At 36.9% G+C, this 21,233-nt stretch overlaps 1 pseudogene; it reads right to left on the bottom strand.

The window, feature by feature from the left end:
- Positions 1-114: 114 nt before the first annotated feature.
- LOC142181192 (AAA-ATPase At3g50940-like) lies at positions 115-18,405 on the bottom strand (annotated as a pseudogene).
- Between the last annotated feature and the right edge of the window lie 2,828 nt (positions 18,406-21,233).

The raw sequence follows: 21,233 nt of genomic DNA, 5'->3' as shown, positions 1-21,233 counted from the left end.
TGTTCTACCTAGTTAGTTATTCATCTTTTGTTTCCTCACCTCAAGAGGAGATAAACTAGCAATCAAATCAAAACTAGTTAATCTGAGATGAAAAGAATATGTAATTGACTTTGATTAAGACTTATCCAGGACAGAAATATATGCTTTCTTTAACCAACATGCTAGACTTCTATGAAATTATTATAGAAAATAGAAAAAAAATATCTCAGAATTTATACCCCCTATCTGCACTAACTAAAATGTTGATCCATAACCTTTCAACCCTTTTCCTCCTTGTCATCCACCTTAGCCTTAGCCTCTTCTTGTTCTTTCATCTTGCCGTTAAGAAATTCAGTCAAGCCATTAAGTCAAACATCAACTTCATCTTCCTTCATCAGCTGTTCAGCCACCTCTGCCGGTGTCAACGCCGTCTTTCCGATCAACTCCTCAATTTCTTCAAACAGTTTATGTTCTTTAATACCAAGATAATTAGCAGCAAGAAGCTTGAATCCACAAGGAGTACAATATGCCATGTGCATGTCCATACGACCTGGCCTCAACAATGCAGGGTCGAGCTTCTCAATGTGATTTGTTGTGAAAATTATAATCTTTTGATCTCCACAGCTTGACCATAGAGGCATAGACCATCAATGAAATTCAACAATCCAGACAATGTTATCTGCAACAAAATTAAAGTTGTATATTATCTTGTCAGCTACATCATACTCAATATTATCGCGCGGTGAGGGAGGATAACTTGCATATACACCGCTACTCCACAAGTAACTAGGAGTGTACATAGGTTGTTGGGAATAAACCCCCACAGAAATAATATTCACGGTAATAAAAACGAAATAATAATGTAGCACCGAGATACGGTAATTAACAAGAATAAAAGAGTAACAACGACACCAAGATTTTTACTTGGAAAACCTTTTTAATAAGGGAAAAACCACGGCCCCGAGAGGAGCAACTGATATCACTATAGTAAGGAATTTTATACTTTGTAGGTCGGAGTAAAATACTCCAAAGACCACTACAACACTCAAAAGAAATAACCCTCTTTGGATATTCCCACCTCACTACAATATCGCTCACTCTCTATTTTCCTCACAGACTATTTTCTTATACCCTGTCTGTGAAGCCTCACTCTTTCTTTCTCTCTTTGTTGGTGGGAAGAAATGAGAGTTGAAGCTCTCCTTTTATAGCCAAAGCTTCACTCTCTAAAGCCTACAATATTTGACAATTTACACACACTTTTCACAATTCAACAAAGTTGGCTACCAAACCAAAAAAATTCAACAAGGTTGGCTACCTAACCAAACCAAGTCAACAAGGTTGGCTACCAAACCAAAGAAACTTTTATTAGGCACATGCTTAATACTTCTTCAATGAGATGGACATCATCATAGGTCGGGTTCGTTCGGATTTTACAATTATCTAGCCAAACCAATTGTGTCGGGTTATTAACTCTAAAGACCAAACCAAACCAATAAAATTCGAATTTTTCAATCTCGGATTTTTTTCGGGTTTTTCGGGGTTTTTTCCGGTAAAATCTTCGTAGAACAAAATATATAACGTGCTCAAAATATTTCTTTAATCCTAGTAAGATACGACTATATAAAGTATTTTCCAAGAAAATAATACAAAATATGAGATGTGTCATGGCATTATCTTAAAATACTCAACAATAAATATAATAAAATTATGTTATATAAATATTGCTAATTAAAAAGCCATAATAAAAATAAACATAATCTAAAGGTACTAAGTCATGCTAAAAATAAATAGACTAATAAGGGAGTATTAATTACATGACCAAACGCTAAAGAAAAATAAAAATCGGCTATGCATTTTATCTAAACTATTGCAAAACAAAAAATAGATATTCAATACATTCTCGTTCGTTATATAGAATTGAATGTCTTTTGTTAGCATTAGTATTGATTTGATTTTGGTTTGGGCTTTTGTTAGCATATTTTTACATTCCTATGCCATATAGGAAACTATATTACACTCAATGTTTAAGGTTTGATATAATTACATTTAGTATACCTAATTACCAATTATATACCATTATTAGTTTTTAAGGGTATTAATTATACTCCTAATTTAATGGTACCGTATATTCCTTCTAATACCACTCCCCCCACGTTTCTCTCTCCAATTTCCACACCTTCACCCGTGTTTTCCTCCCACACCCACGATTTCTGTATCAAAATCCCATTATTTCTTCCATAGCCAAGACTTTGAATTCGAATTTGGATTTTCAAAAGACATTGTTTGTTTGGATTGGATGTTGTTGCAAAGAATTGAGAATTCTCTCTACGTCTCTCTCTATCTCGCAATCCCAAATTTCAGTAATATAAGAGGAAAGGAAAAGAGAGTAGCAATTCCAACATTGACAGCCATTAAAAAGCTTTGAATTCTAATTTGGGTTTTCAAAAATCATTATTTGTTTGGATTGGGTGTTGTTATAAATAATTAAGAATATGGTTTGGAGTTTATATCTCAGTTTTGAGGGATTTTGGTGAAGATTAGACTTGATTTTGGCTGAATTTCAGATTGAAACTCGAAGAAGAAGAAGAAGATGATGATGACGACATGACATACATTATATTGCAGAAATTGTAGATAAATTGTAGACTGTTGTTTATTTATTTTTGAGCTTTGTGTTTTTGTGTTAAAAGTTTTGATGGGAGCTTGTTATTCCACTTTGTCTGTTTTGGAGCTAACTTGTGCAGAGGAGAAGATGTTTTTTAAGTTATATATATTGTTATACCTTTAAATTCAAGAAAGTATGGTTGTATTGTATTTAAAGAGGCGTGAATCTGTAGAATAGGTTGAATGTGAGGAATGAGTCAAATAAGACTCACAATGGCTTGTTTTCTATATTTAATCTACAACAAAACTACATATCATTTGAAAAATTAATATGAAAATACAGAATTTCAATGTTTCTACAAATTATCTACAAAATTTCTTAGGAAGATCTATTCCTTCAGCATGTTTTTTTGGATTCCAAATTTAGCATAGCAATTTCGTAAGGAGTAACAAGAGCATATAGGAGAATCACAGAATTGTAGCATAATCGGGATTTTCGACATAATTGTGTTTTTTGCAGAAGATTTTGTAGAAGTTTTTACTCGTTTTTGATTTGTGAAAACAGAAAATAAAGCATCTACAATCAGAATACAAATAATCTACAATTTATCGACAAAATATCTACAAACTGGGTACATTGCATTTTAATATCCCAATTTTCATTCAATTGTAGCATAATTGGGATTTTCGACATAATTGCGTTTTTTGCAGAAGATTTGTAGAAGTTTTAGTGTTTTTGATTTGTGAAAACAGAAAACAAAGCATCTACAATCAGAATACAAATAATCTACAATTTATCTACAAAATATCTACAAACTGGGCACATTGAATTTTAATATCCCAATTTCCATTCAATTGTAGCATAATTGAGATTTTTGACATAATTGCGTTTTTTCAAAAGATTTGTAGAAATTTTAGTCATTTTTTATTTGTGAAAACAGAAAATAAAGCATCTACAATCAGAATACAAATAATCTACAATTTATCTACAAAATATCTACAAACTGGGTACATATTTGGACTCGACATGCTTCCCCTGAAATGTATGTTTCACATTTTTGATACATATTTTTGTCCAAAACAGTACTAAATCATATACTTAAATATAATTTTTATACAATGTTGTTCAACTTTCATACAATAGGTAAATGAATAAAAGAAAATAAATAAACAACAGTCTACAATTTTTCTACAATTTCTGCAATATACGTCTTCTTTTTCTTTTTCTTCTTCTTCTTCTTCGAGTTTTAATCTGAAATTCAGTCAAAACCAAGTCTAATCTACACCAAAACCCCTCAAAATTGAGATATAAACTCCAAACCATATTCCCAATTATTTTCAACAACACCCAATCCAAACAAATAATGATTTTTGAAAACCCAAATTTGCATTCAAAGCTTTCAAGCTTTTTAGTGGCTGACAATGGTGGAATTGCTGCTCTCTTTTCCTTTGCTTTGTATTACTGAAATTTGGGATTGAGAGATAGAGAGAAATGTAGAGAGAATTCTGGAAACAGAATGTATCGCAAAAACAGAGTATGGAAAATCTTGATCTGCGTTGTGAAAGATCAGAGTGAAGCCGACGATAATTATGAATGTGTGTGATCTGCGTTGTGGAAGATCTTGAAGAATATTTAATTCCCCAATTTTAGCGCGCCTAAATAAAGAATTCTACAGCTACAATGATTCCTTATTTAATGCATTGTCTATATTTTGTAGGAACACTATTAGCATGAAGAGTAATATGCAAACTATGAACATATTTGGTAATATAGCTTTCTATATGGTATAGGAACGAAAATTTCCCTCATTTAATTTACTAATATTGATGGCTATAAAACTTATTGGAGCATTCAAAAGTTCTAAGACCTTGAAATAATACCTTAAAAGTTAAAATTATGAAATTTTTAAGAAATATTTATAAATTACATCACAATAAGTATATTTATATATTAAATATATCTAAATTTCTATATATGTAATGTCGGGTTGGTTTGGTTTCAGTTTGACTTTCTTTAGTTAAAATCAAACCAAACTAATTATGATCGAATTTTTTTTCCAATACCAAACCAAATCAAACCAAGCCATAGTCAGATTTTTATTTCTCGATTTGACTCGAATTATCTTGTCAGCTACATCATACACAATATTAAAGTAGCGGAACTTGTTACTTGGAAAATAAGGAAGACAACCTACTATGTAAAATAAAAGTCTTCTTATACTATCTGCGTATATAAGTTAAATCCTTTATTTTTATTGGAATGACTTTTCTTATTACGAGTTTGGCACACTCTATTACTTTTATCTCTTTCTTTGTTGTGATGTACTTTACAATTTGAATACTACTAGTAGTAATTAAGGTAGGGTTGGAAAATCGTCAATTTCATATACTAAACAATGATAACCAACCATCTGTTTATAACCAATTTTAATAGCCTGTTTGACCAATCTTCTAAAATCACTTTTTTTTGAGTAGTGCTTTTCTCAAAAGTACTTGTAGGCATATAAATTTTACTTAAATTAAATCCATAAAATAATGTGGACTATATTTTAAATTCAAGATACATTGGTCCAAATAAATATTATGGGCTAATATATAAATGAATTAATTATATAGGTCCAATATATATGGATTAAATAAATGAGTCTTAATCCATTGGGCTAGCCCATTTAATTGGGCTAAAGTGATGAACCCACTTCATTAAGCCCAAGATATCATCTTCCTAGAGGCCCAGTTTGGTGCCACGTGTGAAATGATGTGGCATGCCATGTCAAACTAAAGAGCCAATAAGATCATGCCACGTGTCAAAATGACAAGGCATGCCAAGTCACACTAAAAAGGCCAATGAAATCGCGTCATGTGTGCAAGTGACATGTTCTGGCCAATCAAATGCGGTCATGTCACACTTCAATTTGATTGGTCGGAAAGAGTTTGTTCTTATCATGACTCCTTCCTTCCACAACTATAAATAGGGCTCTTCATAACTCAGAAACGGGACCAGAAGTTATAACAAGAAGCAAGAGAGAGCTCATGGATCAAACATCGCAAAATTCTCTACAAGTTTCAAGCTTCAATCAATCAAGTTCAAGTTCAAGCTCAAGAACGAAGAACAAATCAAGTTCAAGCTCAAGAACGAAGAACAATTCAAGTATTCAAGATCAAGAACGAAGTCAAATCAAATACAAGGCGTTCAAGATTAAGGCTACTTGTTTGTGATAAAATTCGTGGCAACAATCAAAGTGTTTGCGACGGATAAATCAAATTACAATTCAAGATCAAGCTCAAAGGCCCTTGAATTTATAATAAAAAAGTAGAATCAGAGGAATCATAGAGATTGTAACACTCAAATATTCGAAATAAAATACTACGATTGTTGCGATATTTTCGGTCTTGATTTTATTTTCTCGAACCAAATTTATTGTCTACAAATTCTGGCACGCCCGGTGGGACAGTCTCTACCACTCATCTCAAATTTTCATTCACCAAATACCAAGAACATTGAAATGGCTTCAAAGAAAATCAACTCTGGTTCAACTTCCACCAAGGCTGCTAACTCCAGATTCTATGCTGATGTGGAAAGCATCCTCGATGTTACCTTTGGAAGCTTCGAACCAGTTACGGGGAGCAAAACAACCTCTTTAGGACAACAAGCACCCCAAGTGTCGTCCGCGTCAACCCCTATTTTCAGATCTTCATCCTCAAAAGGAGCAAGATCTTCTACAGACGCATCTGAAGGAGGAAGCGATGTTGCAGAAAAGATCAAGAAAACTCTTGCTCTACTTGACCTCTCTGGATCCAAGCACTCTGCTATGAAGAAAGATGATGATGTTTCAAGTGATGGATCATCCCCACTTACACCACATAGCGTAAGCCGATCAAGGATCAATCTGTGTGAAAATCCATGCTAGTCTCCGTCGTCCACGATAATCATGCAAGCTATGGTGACAAATACTCCATCCGTAGAGGAGAAGTTGGCAAACTTGACGGAAGCAATCGTTGGCTTGACCAAATGCATGCAAAATCAAGAGGCTAGAATTGATAAGCTAACAGACAGGGTGGGAATCTTTATGGAAGAAGAATCCACCTATGCACCCGGCAAGCTCCCAGAAGTTCTAGAGAGTGACCCTACTCCTAGACAAGCAGCATCCACTAAGGCTATCCCTGTCTCATCTGAAGGGATGATTCCAATCGATCAACTAAAGGAGTTCATCGAAGGAACCATTAAGAACAAATATGAAGTTGCTGCCAAATCCTCCCTTACATATGCAAAGTCGTACACTGCAAGGGTCGATATGTTGAAGATGCCTGCTGGCTATCAACCTCCGAAGTTTCAACAGTTTGATGGTAAAGGTAACCCAAAGCAACATGTTGCGCACTTCGTGGAGACGTGCAACAATGCTGGGACTTATGGAGATTACCTCATCAAGCAGTTTGTTCGCTTGCTAAAAGGAAATGCTTTTGACTGGTACACGGACCTCGAGGATGGATCTATCGACAGCTGGGATCAACTAGAGCAAGAGTTCCTCAATCGCTTTTATAGTACAAGACGTACTGTGAGTATGATAGAACTTACAAATACTCATCAACGAAAGGGGGAACCAGTTATCGACTTTATCAATCAATGGAAGAATTCAAGCCTCAACTATAAAGACAGGTTTAGTAAAGCTTCGGGCATAGAGATGTGCATCCAAGGCATGCATTGGGGATTGCGCTACATCTTGCAAGTTATCAAGCCTGGCACATTTGAAGAACTTGCAACTCGTGCCCATGACATGGAATTGAGCATGGCCTCCGCTGGAAATGAAAGGCTGCCCATCTATGAACCTCGCAAAGCGAATGACAAGCAAGAAGTTAGGAAGTGGGGCAAGTTCGTACCCAAGTCTGAAAGCAAAGAGGCTATGAATGTCAATACGTCACTCGTGAAGTTCACGACGAAGGAGAGCAAGAAGCAGAGTATAAAATCCACTTCGTTTCAAGATAAGCCAAGTGGGAAGCTGACTCTAAAAGAAATGCAAAAGAAAGAGTACCCATTCCTGGATTCTGATGTGCCAGCCATTTTCGAAGAACTCCTCGAGTTAAAACTCATCGATCTTTCAGAGATGAAGCGACCAAATGAAGCTGGGAAAACAAATGACCCAAACTACTGCAAATATCACCGACTTGTAAGCCACCCTCTAGAGAAGTGCTTTGTCTTCAAGGATAAAGTCATGGACTTGGCTCGCGAAAAGAAGATAGTGCTTGAAGATGAGAAAGCAAGCGCAAACCAAGTCTCTATCACCTTTGGCTCATTCAGTCCGGATAAATTATGTGATTTTAAATAAAGTAAAAATGAAGAATTACTGGAGAGCGACAAAGCTGAAGTCAACCAACCTGATGATGATGAAGGTTGGACATTGGTGACTTGTTGTAGGCGCCACAAAAGGAGCCCACAAAAGGAATCAGTGGAACAACCAACAAGGAAGATGATGGTAAAAAGACCAATAAAAAAGAATCCAGTTAGGCATTTGAAGAAAGCAAAATTGTAGATGCACCACCCTCAAAAGCCACGAAATCTAGTGACCTTGGAGGAGTTTTTACCAAGTTGGTTCCACACGAAGATTTCCCATGAGGGCATTGATGCCTCTTGTTGCCATGCTGACAAAGGGGAAGAAAAGAGTGATGACCTACCGTTGGCACCATCTTCGGAAAAGCCCATCGAGTCCACTCCTCAAGAAGTTAATGCTTGTGAGGAAAAGGTCACGTTCACAAATGATGATCTTTTGCTAGGTGACACTCCTCATAACCGCCCATTGTACCTGGTTGGCTATATGCGCGATGAAAGGGTAAATCGGATTTTGGTTGATGGAGGATCCTCAGTGAATATTTTGTCAATCCATACTGTGAAAGAACTTGGTATTCTCATGAACGAACTCTCAGAAAGTCGTGTGATGATCCAAATATTCAACCAAGGGGGTAAAGAGCCATAGGCGCGATCAGGCTGGGAATCACTATTGAAGATATGCAATCAAGTGCATGGTTGCATGTGATCGACACGAAGATTTCGTACAATGTTCTGCTTGGGAGGCCTTGGATACATGAGAACAAAGTAGTTCCATCTACCTACCATCAATGTTTAAAATACTACGATGGTGAAGTCGAAAAGACGGTAGTTGCTGATGATGAGCCATTCACCGAGGCTGAGTCATACTTCGCCGATGCAAAGTTCTACTTGAAGAACCGCGTTGTGAATGAGCTGAAAGTTGATGATGGCATGAAAAACAAGAATAAAGAGCCCTCAACTAAAAGAGAAGGGGTAACTACTGGTGAAGCCAAAGCTGTTAGTAAGGAGGTACAACCCAATGTGAGTAAATCTTATAGAGGGAATATTACGTCTTATGGCAAGAAAGTAAGTCTGGCGCTCCAATATGTCCCTAAAAGGAAGAAAGACGAAGGTGAACCATCTAATCGCCAAGCTAACATACTAAAGGAGTTAACTCTTCCAGTTAAACGAATTGAGGCAGTAAAGTCGTCCTCAATGCCGCTTGTAGGGTTTGTAGCCCAAAATCGTTTGCAGAATGTGGCACTCCCTACAAAGAGAACAAATGAAGATTTTGACCCTAACGCTTACAAGCTATTTGCAAAAGCTAGATACAATCCCAATGAGCTGTCAAAGTTAGGGAAGCTCCCATCAGAAGCTACAACGAGGCAACCACGTGAAGGTTTGGGATACAAGCAACCGTCACCAGTGCGCATCTCAATAAGAAGGGCGAGCAACAATTATATCACTGTAGAAGATGAATCAGCCGCTTCTAACAAGCCTTCTATCTTTGATCAACTTGGATAATCACCTGTGAGGACCTCCGTGTTTGAAATATTGGGTCCACTAAAGAAGGGGAACAAGTTCCGGAGAAATTCTCAAAGCATAAGGACACCCGCTTCACCCAAAATCCATGAGATCTCTAAAGATTTTCAAAGTTTGGTTCCTTCTAGAATGAGGCGACAAACAAAACTTGTGGTTTCGTATAAAGAAGTACTGAAGGTAAATCCATATACTGTGGTCTATACTAAAGAACGTGATGAGGACAAAGAAAGTGTGGGTTCTTCGTATCATGTTACTGTACAAGTCGAGAATGGCATTCCATCTTCAATGGAAGATAATGCGGAATTGGAGGATGTTTCGCCGTGTTATCACATATCCTTCAATGATGGGGACCCTCAAGAAGATGAAGATGTGAAAGATGCTCCACCTGAACTTGAAGAAGGAGTGAAGACGATAGTTGATGCCTTAAAAGAAGTTAACCTTGGCACCGATGAAGAACCAAGACCCACCTACCTAAGTGCTTTACTAGAAGCTGATGAAGAGAACACTTATATTGAGTTACTCAAAGAGTTCAGGGATGTCTTTGCTTGGAGTTACAAAGAGATGTCTGGCTTGGACCCAAAAGTAGCAGCCCATCACCTTGCAGTCAAAAATGGTGCTCGTCCTATTAAATAAGCTCAAAGGCGTTTTAGGCCAGACTTGGTTCCCTTGATTGAAATCGATGTTAACAAACTCATCGAAGTTGGCTTTATTCGCGAAGTTAAATACCCAACATGGGTTTCAAGTATAGTCCCTGTAAGGAAGAAGAATGGCCAGATTCGAGTGTACGTTGACTTTAGAGATCTCAACAATGCATGTCCAAAAGATGAATTTCTGCTTCCTATTCCAGAGATGATGATTGATGCTACTACTGGTTACGAGGCAATGTCTTTCATGGACGGTTCATCGGGCTATAACCAAATACGCATGGCACCAAAAGATGAAGAGCTTACTGCATTTCGTACCCCAAAGGGTATTTATTGCTATAAGGTAATGCCTTTTGGCTTGAAGAACGCTGGTGCTACTTACCAAAGGGCTATGCAGAATATTTTCGACGATTTTCTCCACAAGAATGTTGAATGCTATGTTGACGACTTGGTGGTGAAATCAAGAGAGAAGGGCGACCACATGAAAGCCTTGAGGATGGTATTTGAATTTCTCCGGAGATACCAACTTAGGATGAACCCATTGAAATGTGCCTTTGGAGTTACTTCTGGAAAGTTCCTTGGTTTCATTGTCCGACATCGAGGGTTCGAAATTGATCAAGCCAAAGTGGATGCCATTTTGAAAATGCCTGAGCCTCGAGATATCTAGGAATTGAAAAGTCTGTAGGAAAGCTAGCATACCTTAGAAGGTTCATATCCAACCTGGCTGGGAGGTGCCAACCATTTAGTCACCTCATGAAGAAAGGTGTTCCTTTCAAGTGGGACCAGGCTTGTAGCAATGCCTTCAAAAGTATCAAAACCTACTTGATGAAACCTCCAGTTTTAGCAGCTCATATACCTGGAAAGCCATTCATACTATACATTGCGGTGCAGGAAAGGTCTGTTGGAACATTGTTGGCCCAAGAAAATAGTAAGGGAAAAGAAAACTCTCTTTACTACTTGAGCAGGATGATGACACCTAAAGAGTTGAATTATTCGCCAATTGAAAAGTTGTGTTTGGCGCTAGTCTTCTCAATTCAAAAGTTGAAGCACTACTTTCAAGCTCATATTGTCCGTCTTGTTTCTAAAGCAAATCCCATCAAGTTCGTGATGTCAAACTTGTTCTTAGTGATTGACTAGCGAGATGGTACCTCCAATTTCAACAATTCGAGATTTTGTACATCCCTCAAAAAGGCTGTAAAAGGACAAGCATTGGCAGACTTTTTGGCAGATCATCCGATACCTGATGACTGGGAGCTAACTGATGAGTTACCTGATGAGGACGCAATGGTCGTTGAAGTTCAACCTTCATGGAAGATGTACTTTGATGGTGCTGCGCATCGTAGGGGAACCGGGGCTGGCGTAGTATTTGTCACTCCCCAAGGTGAAGTCTTACCCTACTCCTTCACCTTGACACAACTCTGTTCCAACAATGTCGCTGAGTATCAAGCATTAATATTTGGGCTTGAAATGGCCGTTGATATGAAGCAATTGCAATTGTAAGTATTTGGTGACTCCCAGTTAGTGGTCAATCAGCTTTTGGGTAGTTACGAGGTCAAGAAGCCTGAACTACTCCCATATCATGATTACGCAAAAAAGTTGATGGGGTGGCTCAGCGATGTGACTATTCAGTATGTACCAAGGAAAGAAAATAAGAAGGATGATGCTTTAGCTGCTCTAGCTTCATCATTAGCCCTGCCTGACCAAGCGCAAGTTACCGTCTGCCAAAAATGGGTAGTACCGCTGCCAAATGAGGTCGAAGGTGAAGATAACAAACTCAAGCTTCTTGTTGCTGTTTCTGAAGTTGAGAAAGAAGAATGGCGACAACCCATTATCAACTACTTATGCTATGGGATACTTCCAAAAAATCCGAGGAGAAAGACTGAAATCCGTCATCGTGCACCTCGCTTCCTTTACTATAAGGATACTCTATACAGAAGGTTGTCGAGGGAGTACTCTTGCGATGCCTAGAAGAAGAAGAAGCTCTCCAAGATTTGCAAGAGGCACATTCTGGGATATGTGGGTCACACCAGTCCGGACCAAAGTTCCACTTCCATATAAAAATGACGGGATATTATTGGTCAGCGATGGTAAAAGATTGCTTGGACTACGCTCGAAGATGCAAGGCTTGTCAATTCCATGCGAATTTTATTCATCAACATCCTGAAATGTTGCACCCGACTGTTGCATCCTGGCCATTTGACGTTTGGGGATTGGATGTTGTTAGACCACTGCCAAAGTCCTCTAGTGGGCACCTATACATCTTGGCTGCAACTGACTACTTCTCAAAATAGGCTGAAGCTGTTGCTCTTAAGGAAGTAAAAAAGGAAAATGTTGCAAGTTTCATTCGAGTAAACATTATTTATCGCTTTGGCATTCCTCGTTACATAATAACGGATAATGGAAAGCCATCCGATAATAAGTTGATGAACAGGATTTGTGATCTCTTTGGATTCAAGCAACGTAACTCTTCGATGTACAATGCTGCCGCCAATGGTCTAGCTGAGGCATTCAACAAGACTCTATGCAACTTGTTAAAGAAAGTTGTCTCCAAATCCAAATGAGATTGGAATAACCGTATGGAAGAAGCTCTATGGGCATATAGAATTACTCATCGCACGCCAACACAGGAGACTCCTTATTCACTCGTTTATGGAGTCAAAGTCGTCTTGCCACTTGAGCGTCAAATACCTTTATTACGACTGGTTATTCAAGAAGGGATCACTGATGAAGAAAATGCTCGACTTCGATTAGCAGAGTTGGAAGCTCTTGATGAAAAGAGATTGGAAGCTCAACAGAGTCTTGAATATTATCAAGCTCGATTGTCTCGCACCTTCAATAAAAGAGTTCATCCTAGATCCTTTCAAGTAGGAGATCAAGTCCTTACCGTACGAAGACCCATAATTACTTCCCATAAACCTGTAGGGAAGTTCACTTCAAAATGGGATGGGCCATATGTCGTACAAGAAGCTTATTCAAGTGGGGCTTACAAGCTGGTTGATGCAGATTGTATGAGAATCGGCCCTGTCAACGGCAAGTTTTTGAATAAGTATTATCCATAAAGTTGCAAGTCATAATGCTCCTTGACGTACGAGCCTAAACTGCAAGTCATGAAGCTCCTTGATGCACGAGCCTAAACTGCATGTTGCCACACTCCTAGGCCGCAAGAGTATAAACTATGTACGACCCAAAAAAAGTCTGCTAGGTTGAAAATCTCGAAAGAGGCGGCCTAGGCAAAAGTTAGAACGTAAAAAAAAAACTACCCAGTCTGAACTACGGTATGACTTGATCCTCTTCACAGAGGTACGTAGACAGCTTAGAGTTTCATTCTATGTTCTGTCGCATAAGTTCAAAATATACATATTGCCCCAATTGTTGTTCGAATGAAGTATGAAGGAATGTAAGATCAAGCTAAAATGCCATCCTCCTACTGAACTTTGACCTCATTTGATTTAAAGGGGGCGACCTCCATGGTAAATTGATATCTTCGATGGGCTGATTTTAGGAGGATGTCAAGTATTTGCATTGAAGTCCAGGGATTCTCTATGTCTTCAGGTTTGCCAAACCTTCAAGTTTGTTGGTCTCCAAGTCCGCCCTCTGCCTTAAAAAAGGGGGAAGAGAAGAGAGACATCAAAAGGAAACACAAGTCTAAGGAAAGGATTACTTGGCACAACGTTTCAAATTCAGTGAGACTTAAGTCTAGTTTTCTTGAAATCAACAAAGTTGAAGTCTTCAAGTTGAAGTCTTCAAATCCGTTGATCTTTAAGTTGAAATATTTAGGCCCTCCAAGTCTCAAAGTTGAAGTCTTCAAGTTCGTCGGTCTTCAAGTTGAAGTCTTCAAATTCGCTGATTTTCAAGTTGAAATATTTAGGCCTTCCAAGTCTCAAAGTTGAAGTCTTCAAGTTCGTCGGTCTTCAAGTTTCAGTCTTCAAATTCGTCGGTCTTAAAGTTGAATTGTTCAAGCCCTCCGAATCTTCGAGTTGAAGTCTGCAAAGTCCGCCAAATCTTCAAAGTTTTCCAAATGTTCAAGTCGATGTCGTCTTCGAGTTGAAGCTTTATAACTTTCCAATCTTAAGGTGGACATATAATAAGTCCCTTTGCGCCTTAAGTTGGCCTCGCCTGTAGTCAGGCCACTTTGAGAGTAATCTCTCCAAGAATTGGGCCATATTGAGAGTAATCTCTCCAAGAATCGGGCCATTTTGAGAGTAGTCTCTCCAAGAATCGGTCCATTTTGAGAGTAATCTCTCCAAGAATTGGGCCACTTTGAGAGTAATCTCTTCGGTAGCCGGGCCACTTTGAGAGTAATCTCTCCAAGAATTGGGCCACATTGAGAGTAATCTCTCCAAGAATCGGGCCATTTTGAGAGTAATCTCTCCAAGAATCAGGCCATTTTGAGAGTAATCTCTCCAAGAATTGGGCCACATTGAGAGTAATCTCTCCAAGAATCGGGCCATTTTGAGAGTAATCTCTCCGGTAGCCGGGCCATGAAAGTAATCCCTCCGATATTTGGGCAGGAATGAGTACCCATCCCCTCACACCCCAAGATTGTCTTCTTCATGTGTGGATCATCTTGTTGAACAAGAACAAAACGACAAAAACAAATCCTTCTCGTTTGACCTACAAAAAAAAGGGGAAAAAAGGACAACAAAACAAGGAAAGCACAAGAAAAGAAGAAGAAATTACCTTCGCGTCAATGCTTCCAAGTCGTCAAAAGTAGACTCAAAATAATTTGTAAACGCTGAAATTAATACTGAAATTGGTGCTTATGGAATGAAGAGTATACGGGCTTATATAGATCTCCGAAGGCAGTTGTCGAGGACAAATTTCCGATGTGGGATGATCACTATAATTTGTCTCCTAATTGAATTAAGTTAGCCAATAGCGGTGAAACATGTTTCTCGATATCCAAAGCCGATATTATTGCTGTGTAATCCAATTATAATTGAAGACAAAGTACAATGGAAATTTCAATTGAAATAAAGTGTATATAAGGAGATCACGTGGATAAAGTAAGATGCAATATCTAAGTTTCTGTTTAATTATTATAGGTGGAGACAACATGTTCTAGTTAAAGAAAATACAATTCCAAGTACCAAAGTTTAACAGTGACGTAGCACCAAGTATTTTAATAAATATGGAGTTATTTCATGTCTTACACTTGAAACTGATGTTGCATTAAGTTGCTGATAGTTCTCTATTTTCGTGGAACACATTGCATAGATTACTGTTAATCTCAAAAATCATCAAGTTAATACTTCAAGCCTAGTCATCAAAGGTTCAATACCCCGTCAAGTCTTGAAATAGGGGGCATTTGTAGGCATATAAATTTTACTTAAATTAAATCCATAAAATAATTTGGACTATATTTTAAATTCAAGATACATTGGTCCAAATAAATATTATGGGCTAATATATAAATGAATTAATTATATAGGTCCAATATATATGGATTAAATAAATGAGTCTTAATCCATTGGGCTAACCCATTTAATTGGGCTAAAGTGATGAACCCACTTCATTAAGCTCAAGATATCATCTTCCTAGAGGCTTAGTTTGGTGCCACGCGTGAAATGATGTGGCACACCAAGTCAAACTAAAGAGCCAATAGGATCATGCCACGTGTCAAAATGACAAGGCATGCCAAGTCACACTAAAAGGCCAATGAAATCGCGCCATGTGTGCAAGTGACATGTTCTGGCCAATCAAATGCGGTCATGTCACACTTCAATTTGATTGGTCGGAAAATGTTTGTTCTTTTCATGATTCCTTCCTTTCACAACTATAAATAGGGCTATTCATAACTCAGAAACGGGACCAGAAGTTATAACAAGAAGCAAGAGAGAGCTCGTGGATCAAACACCGCAAATTTCTCTACAAGTTTCAAGCTTCAAACAATCAAGTTCAAGCTCAAGAACGAAGAACAAATCAAGTTCAAGCTCAAGAACGAAGAACAATTCAAGTATTCAAGATCAAGAACGAAGTCAAATCAAATACAAGGCGTTCAAGATCAAGGCTACTTGTTTGTGATAAAATTCGTGGCAACAATCAAAGTGTTCACGATCAAGCTCAAAGGCCCTTGAATTTATAATAGAAAAGTAGAATCAGAGGAATCATAGCGATTGTAACACTCAAATATTCGAAATAAAATACTACGATTGTTGCGATATTTTCGGTCTTGATTTTATTTTCTCGAACCAAATTTATTGTCTACAGTACTTTTTAAAAAAATACTTTTAGTGATAAACAGTTTGTGTTTGACTAATTAATTTGAAAATCACTTTTGCGCATTAATTAGTGTTTAGCCAATCTTTTAAAAATTGTTTCGAAATATATTTTCTCAAAAGTGCTTTTCAGAAAAGTGCCTTGGAGAACAATTGCTTCTACTTCTACTCAAAAACACTTTTTTTCCTGCTAAAAGCTTGGCCAAACACCTCAATTTTTGGAGTAAAACACTTTTGACCAAAAAAAGCACTTTTGGCCCAAAAATAAACTTGGCCAAACAGGCTATTAGACTGTCTATTTATGTTGAAACATTGTTTACTCATGAATTTAAATTCTTTTGTTAGCAACAACGACATTAACAGAGAAAATTAATAAGGTGAAGAAGTAAAGAGATCAAAGTCATTAACCTTGCTTTCTTCCTCATCACCAGAATTCTTTGAAGATGAATTAGCAGCCTCTCTGTTGCCCAATTTATCTTGCACATCAACAGAACAATCAATATCCTCCACCACCAAAATAGAATTATTAGCAGTAGCCAACAACAACCGCCGTAAATCCGAATTCTTTTTCACCTCAGTCAACTCCAAGTCATATATATCAAAGTTCAAATAACTGGCCATAGCTGCAATCAAACTAGATTTACCAGTACCTGGTGGACCATACAACAAATACCCTCTTTTCCATGCTTTCCCAACTTCTCTATAATACTCTTTCCTCTTCACAAACCTGTCCAAATCCTTAACAATCCTTTCCTTTTGTTCCACATCCATTGCCAGAGTCCGAAACGTAGCAGGATGATCAAGATTCACCGGCATCCATACTTCACTTAGATCATGCATTATGTCATGATCCACACAGGGGTGACCCAACATTGTTGGTGGCATAAAGCAAAATCTCGACGAGGGGCCTAATTTGTTAACAAAATAAATTTGTATATTTTTGTTTGAAATCTATTTTTTTAACTTTTTAAAATGATAATATAGCTAATCCGATCCATTTTGATTCTCCTAATACATTATTGATCCTAATGCAAAATTGTTATAGGGTAGGTATTTAACAAAAAATAATTCTTGTTATCTTATTGAGTATACGGATCAGAGTATTATCTTCTACTTATAATATTTCCTTTAACGTCGGCTCCCATCCTCCAAGAACTCCCCACCTTACTCTTGGGGTAACTCGAACTCACAATCTCTTGGTTGGAAGTGGAGAGTGCTCACCACTAAAGCAACCCACTCTTGTAAAAACTAAAAGATATCTTTATACCCTTTAAATAAAAAATCAAATTTTACTCACTAAATAAAAAAATTAAAGATATCTTTATACCCTTTAAATTATTAAAATCTCAACTATAAGCGCTAGTCACAAATTAAAATTTTCTCTTCCTTTTTGTATTAAGTTATTTACTTTTTAAGATTAAAATACTCAATTTTTATATAAAAAAATTAAAATTACTAGCAAGGAAAAGTGAGCCCCAATAAGTCATTGCTTGTGCTGCCTTACCCTTGAGCCGCCTATGGATCCACATTCCACAATGTGAATCTTGAGTGTCCATTTTTCACGTTTTAGCAATTTTGCCTGGTCGATAATGTATGGTAAATAAGAGTCTAGGACAAATTCCCTGTTTTTACGATGAAACGTGAGTTCAAAAGATCTAATCTCGGATCTTCAGGTGGAGTTCATGTCACGTGGATTGTATATCGATCTTCTTGATGATGATCCTTCACAAACCCAAACCCACGTATACTTTTGGCCGTTATAAAACTCAGTTACTTCTTCATTACGTTCCATGCTGACATTGAAATTTTTCTCCTTCACTGGTTTGCTAATTTTGAAGCGATGAGTATTTGTTGCGGAGACTTTGGAGCCTAAGTAAATTTGGGCAGCTTCGTACACTCCGTCTACGTCCAGGCCATCGAATTCATCAATCACCATAGTTTGATGATTTGAGAATCTGTTGAAAAAATTCCTGAGGCCAATGGAGATATAATCTTGGAAATCTGATGGGAGGATTTCACGCATTACTGATCGGCCAACCATGGCCGTTGCAGCAATAGAGCCTACTGTGGATATTATGGTCTTGGCTAGGGCCATGTTTGATTCTGTCGAGGAAGACATGATGAATGAAACTTTAACTTGTTGTTGCAGGTAACTTGCGTTATTTTTTGTATTTGATTTCGTCTTCTACTTGGTTGGTATATTTATAGCTGCAAGGGTGGCTTAAAAGGAAGAGAGGCATAGGGTAGGAGCTAGGAAAATAATCGGGAAAGTGCAGTAAAAAAGTATGGACCATATTTGAACCAAAACCAAATTAGTTTTGGTTTTGGAGAGGTTTTTATGGTCTTTCATTACTAATTAATGAATCAATAACTTCCAAAGGAGTAATCCTAAACCTAAACCTACTAGGTAAAAGGTTCCAATTTCTGCTATCATAAGCTAAATAGGACACTGAATAGGCTATGGTTATGTTCTTGCAATTCCAGTGCGATTTAAATTATACTAATTCTTTTGTCTCCACAACATGACCATGGATGAAGTTCAGTAAACTAGACAACATCACCTATGTACAACCTTAAAAAGAAAAGGACACATTTAAGGGTGTATTTGGTATAACTGAAAATGTTTTCCGCGCAAAATGTTTTCCAAGAAAATATCTTATTCATTTTTCGGTATTTGATACGCAAATTAAGGAAAATAACTTCTCAAGAGTATTCATAAATAATTTAGATACAATAAACATGAAGCCATAAACTTTCGAACTAACAACCTTCCGAACCCACAAATTTCATAAACTTTCGAACCGCTAAGCTTCGAAACCGCAAACTTTCGAACCCGTAAACTTTATAATTTCTAAACCCGTAAACTTCCAAACACATAAACCTCTGAACTCATAATTTTAGAACATGTAAAATTTCGAACCTGTAAACCGAAAGATGCAAAAATCTAAAACTGAAAATATATAAAAAAATATTTTTTTCGGGGGGGGGGGGGGTTGCAAAAAATCGAAAAAACAGAAATTTGAAATTACAAAAAAAAAAACTTTTTAGTGCGGGTTGGTGGGATGGGTGCTGCAGAAAAACGAAAACACAAAAATTTGAAAATTACAAAAAAAAAAGTAAAAAAAAAAACTTTTTTTTATACGGAACATTTTCCGAAAAATGTTTTCCTTCGTTCCAAACACACCTTAATTATACAAAATTTTGTTGCTACTAGTGGCATTATTTTAAACTAGCAGTAAAAGCATTTGTACCCAACATGATCACCTAAAGATTAACTCTACACATATAATTGCCCGTAATAGGTAGAATTAGTTACCTGAAAAATAAAATAGAAAACTTACTATAATCAATGTGTAATTATGTAATAAATTTAATGTGTATAAAGTACAAAAGTAAAATAATGAGTAGTAATAATCAAAGACACTAACTAACATTGCTTTCGTCCTACAGAAGGCGTAACTCCTTGGTCTGAATTTCTTAGAGCTAAAAATTGCGTAAAGATCTCATCCCAAAATCAAGAAGTGGGCTTCAGTAGAATCTTAGACTTGGAAACAAAAGCTTATGATAAGGGACAAGGTTGAACCTAATAATATGTTATTATCTGGAATTTGGAACAAAATTGCTCAAAAATATATTTAATGTTATAAATATATTATGGATGTTCATTTAGTACTCCGTTGTAAATAAGCTTCCTGAAGAAGCTTATCCATATGGGACTCCGCCGTAAATATGATTATCTATTTAGTACTCTATTAAAAATAAGCTTCCTGAAGAAGCTTATCATTTCGGTACTCCGTTATGGATAAATATTACCCCTGACAGAAGATTATCTATATCTGGTACAGTAGCAGCTTACAAGCAACTTACAAGAAGTTTATACAGCAGCTTGCAGTAGCAGCTTACAAGCAACTTACAAGCAGCTTACACAACAACTTGCAGTAGTAGCTTACAAGCAGCTTGCAGGAGTAGCTTACACAACAGCTTCTTTTCATCTATAAATAGAGGAGATTTCAGTTCATTATGTACATGAATTTGAACTTGACTAATAAATCTCTCTCTACTTGTCTTTGATTTCTTTACTTTAAAGTCTTTATTTTATAACACGTTATCAGCACGAGACTCTGCCATTTTGAGCACTTACTTCAAATTTAATTTCTATTTCAGTGTTCATCTCCGATGTATGGCGACGCTCTTACATCTGTGGTAGATCTTGTTCATTCCGAGCATCATGAGGCAGATTATATCTTTGATGTGGTGAGCTTTTCTTCTTGGCGGTAGAGATGTGGATATCACTTACGTCTGGAGTGGCCAAATTTGTGTGAAGTAATTTGAGCTTTTTGCTTATATTTGGTTTAATATCTTTATCATCGCTTGCTTGGTTATATGCTACGTATACATTACCTATTTTGGTATTTATTTCCTTCATCCTAATTATCATAATAAATGATTATAAAGTGGATAACATTGTTAGATCCACTTATACTCCAGTAGAATTTTCAAGAAATATACAACCACCAGAAGTGGTTATGTTTCGTATATCTCATTGTAACTAAATTTTTGTTAACCACCAGAAGTGGTATATGCCTATGGCCACCAGAAGTGATAATTTAGGCTTTCTATGGTTACAATTGAAGATAGCTAGAGAGAAAAAAATTTCTCTATATTACTTGCATGCCTCGATTTGCTCCTAAAGTAGCATATCTTAAAAGAGGTTCTAAGCCGTCACACAATTTGGTGTAATTAATGCACGCTCAAATAATTATGTTCCATTCCCTGAAGGATGAGAACTTTTGATAAATATTAATCCGTTCCTGAAGTGAACGTGATAATATTAATAAAGTTCGCAAATATGAACGTGCTTTTGATGTGAATATATTACAATTCGCCTCCAGAAGAGGTAATATGATTGATGGAATATATACTCATTTTTTCGTATTTTAAATTTAC

This window comes from Nicotiana tabacum, chromosome 5, assembly GCF_000715075.1.
Source record: "Nicotiana tabacum cultivar K326 chromosome 5, ASM71507v2, whole genome shotgun sequence".
Classification (NCBI taxonomy): Eukaryota; Viridiplantae; Streptophyta; class Magnoliopsida; order Solanales; family Solanaceae; genus Nicotiana; species Nicotiana tabacum.
The sequence above is the reverse complement of the archived record's forward strand: the minus strand, read 5'-3'. Positions and strand labels throughout refer to the sequence as shown.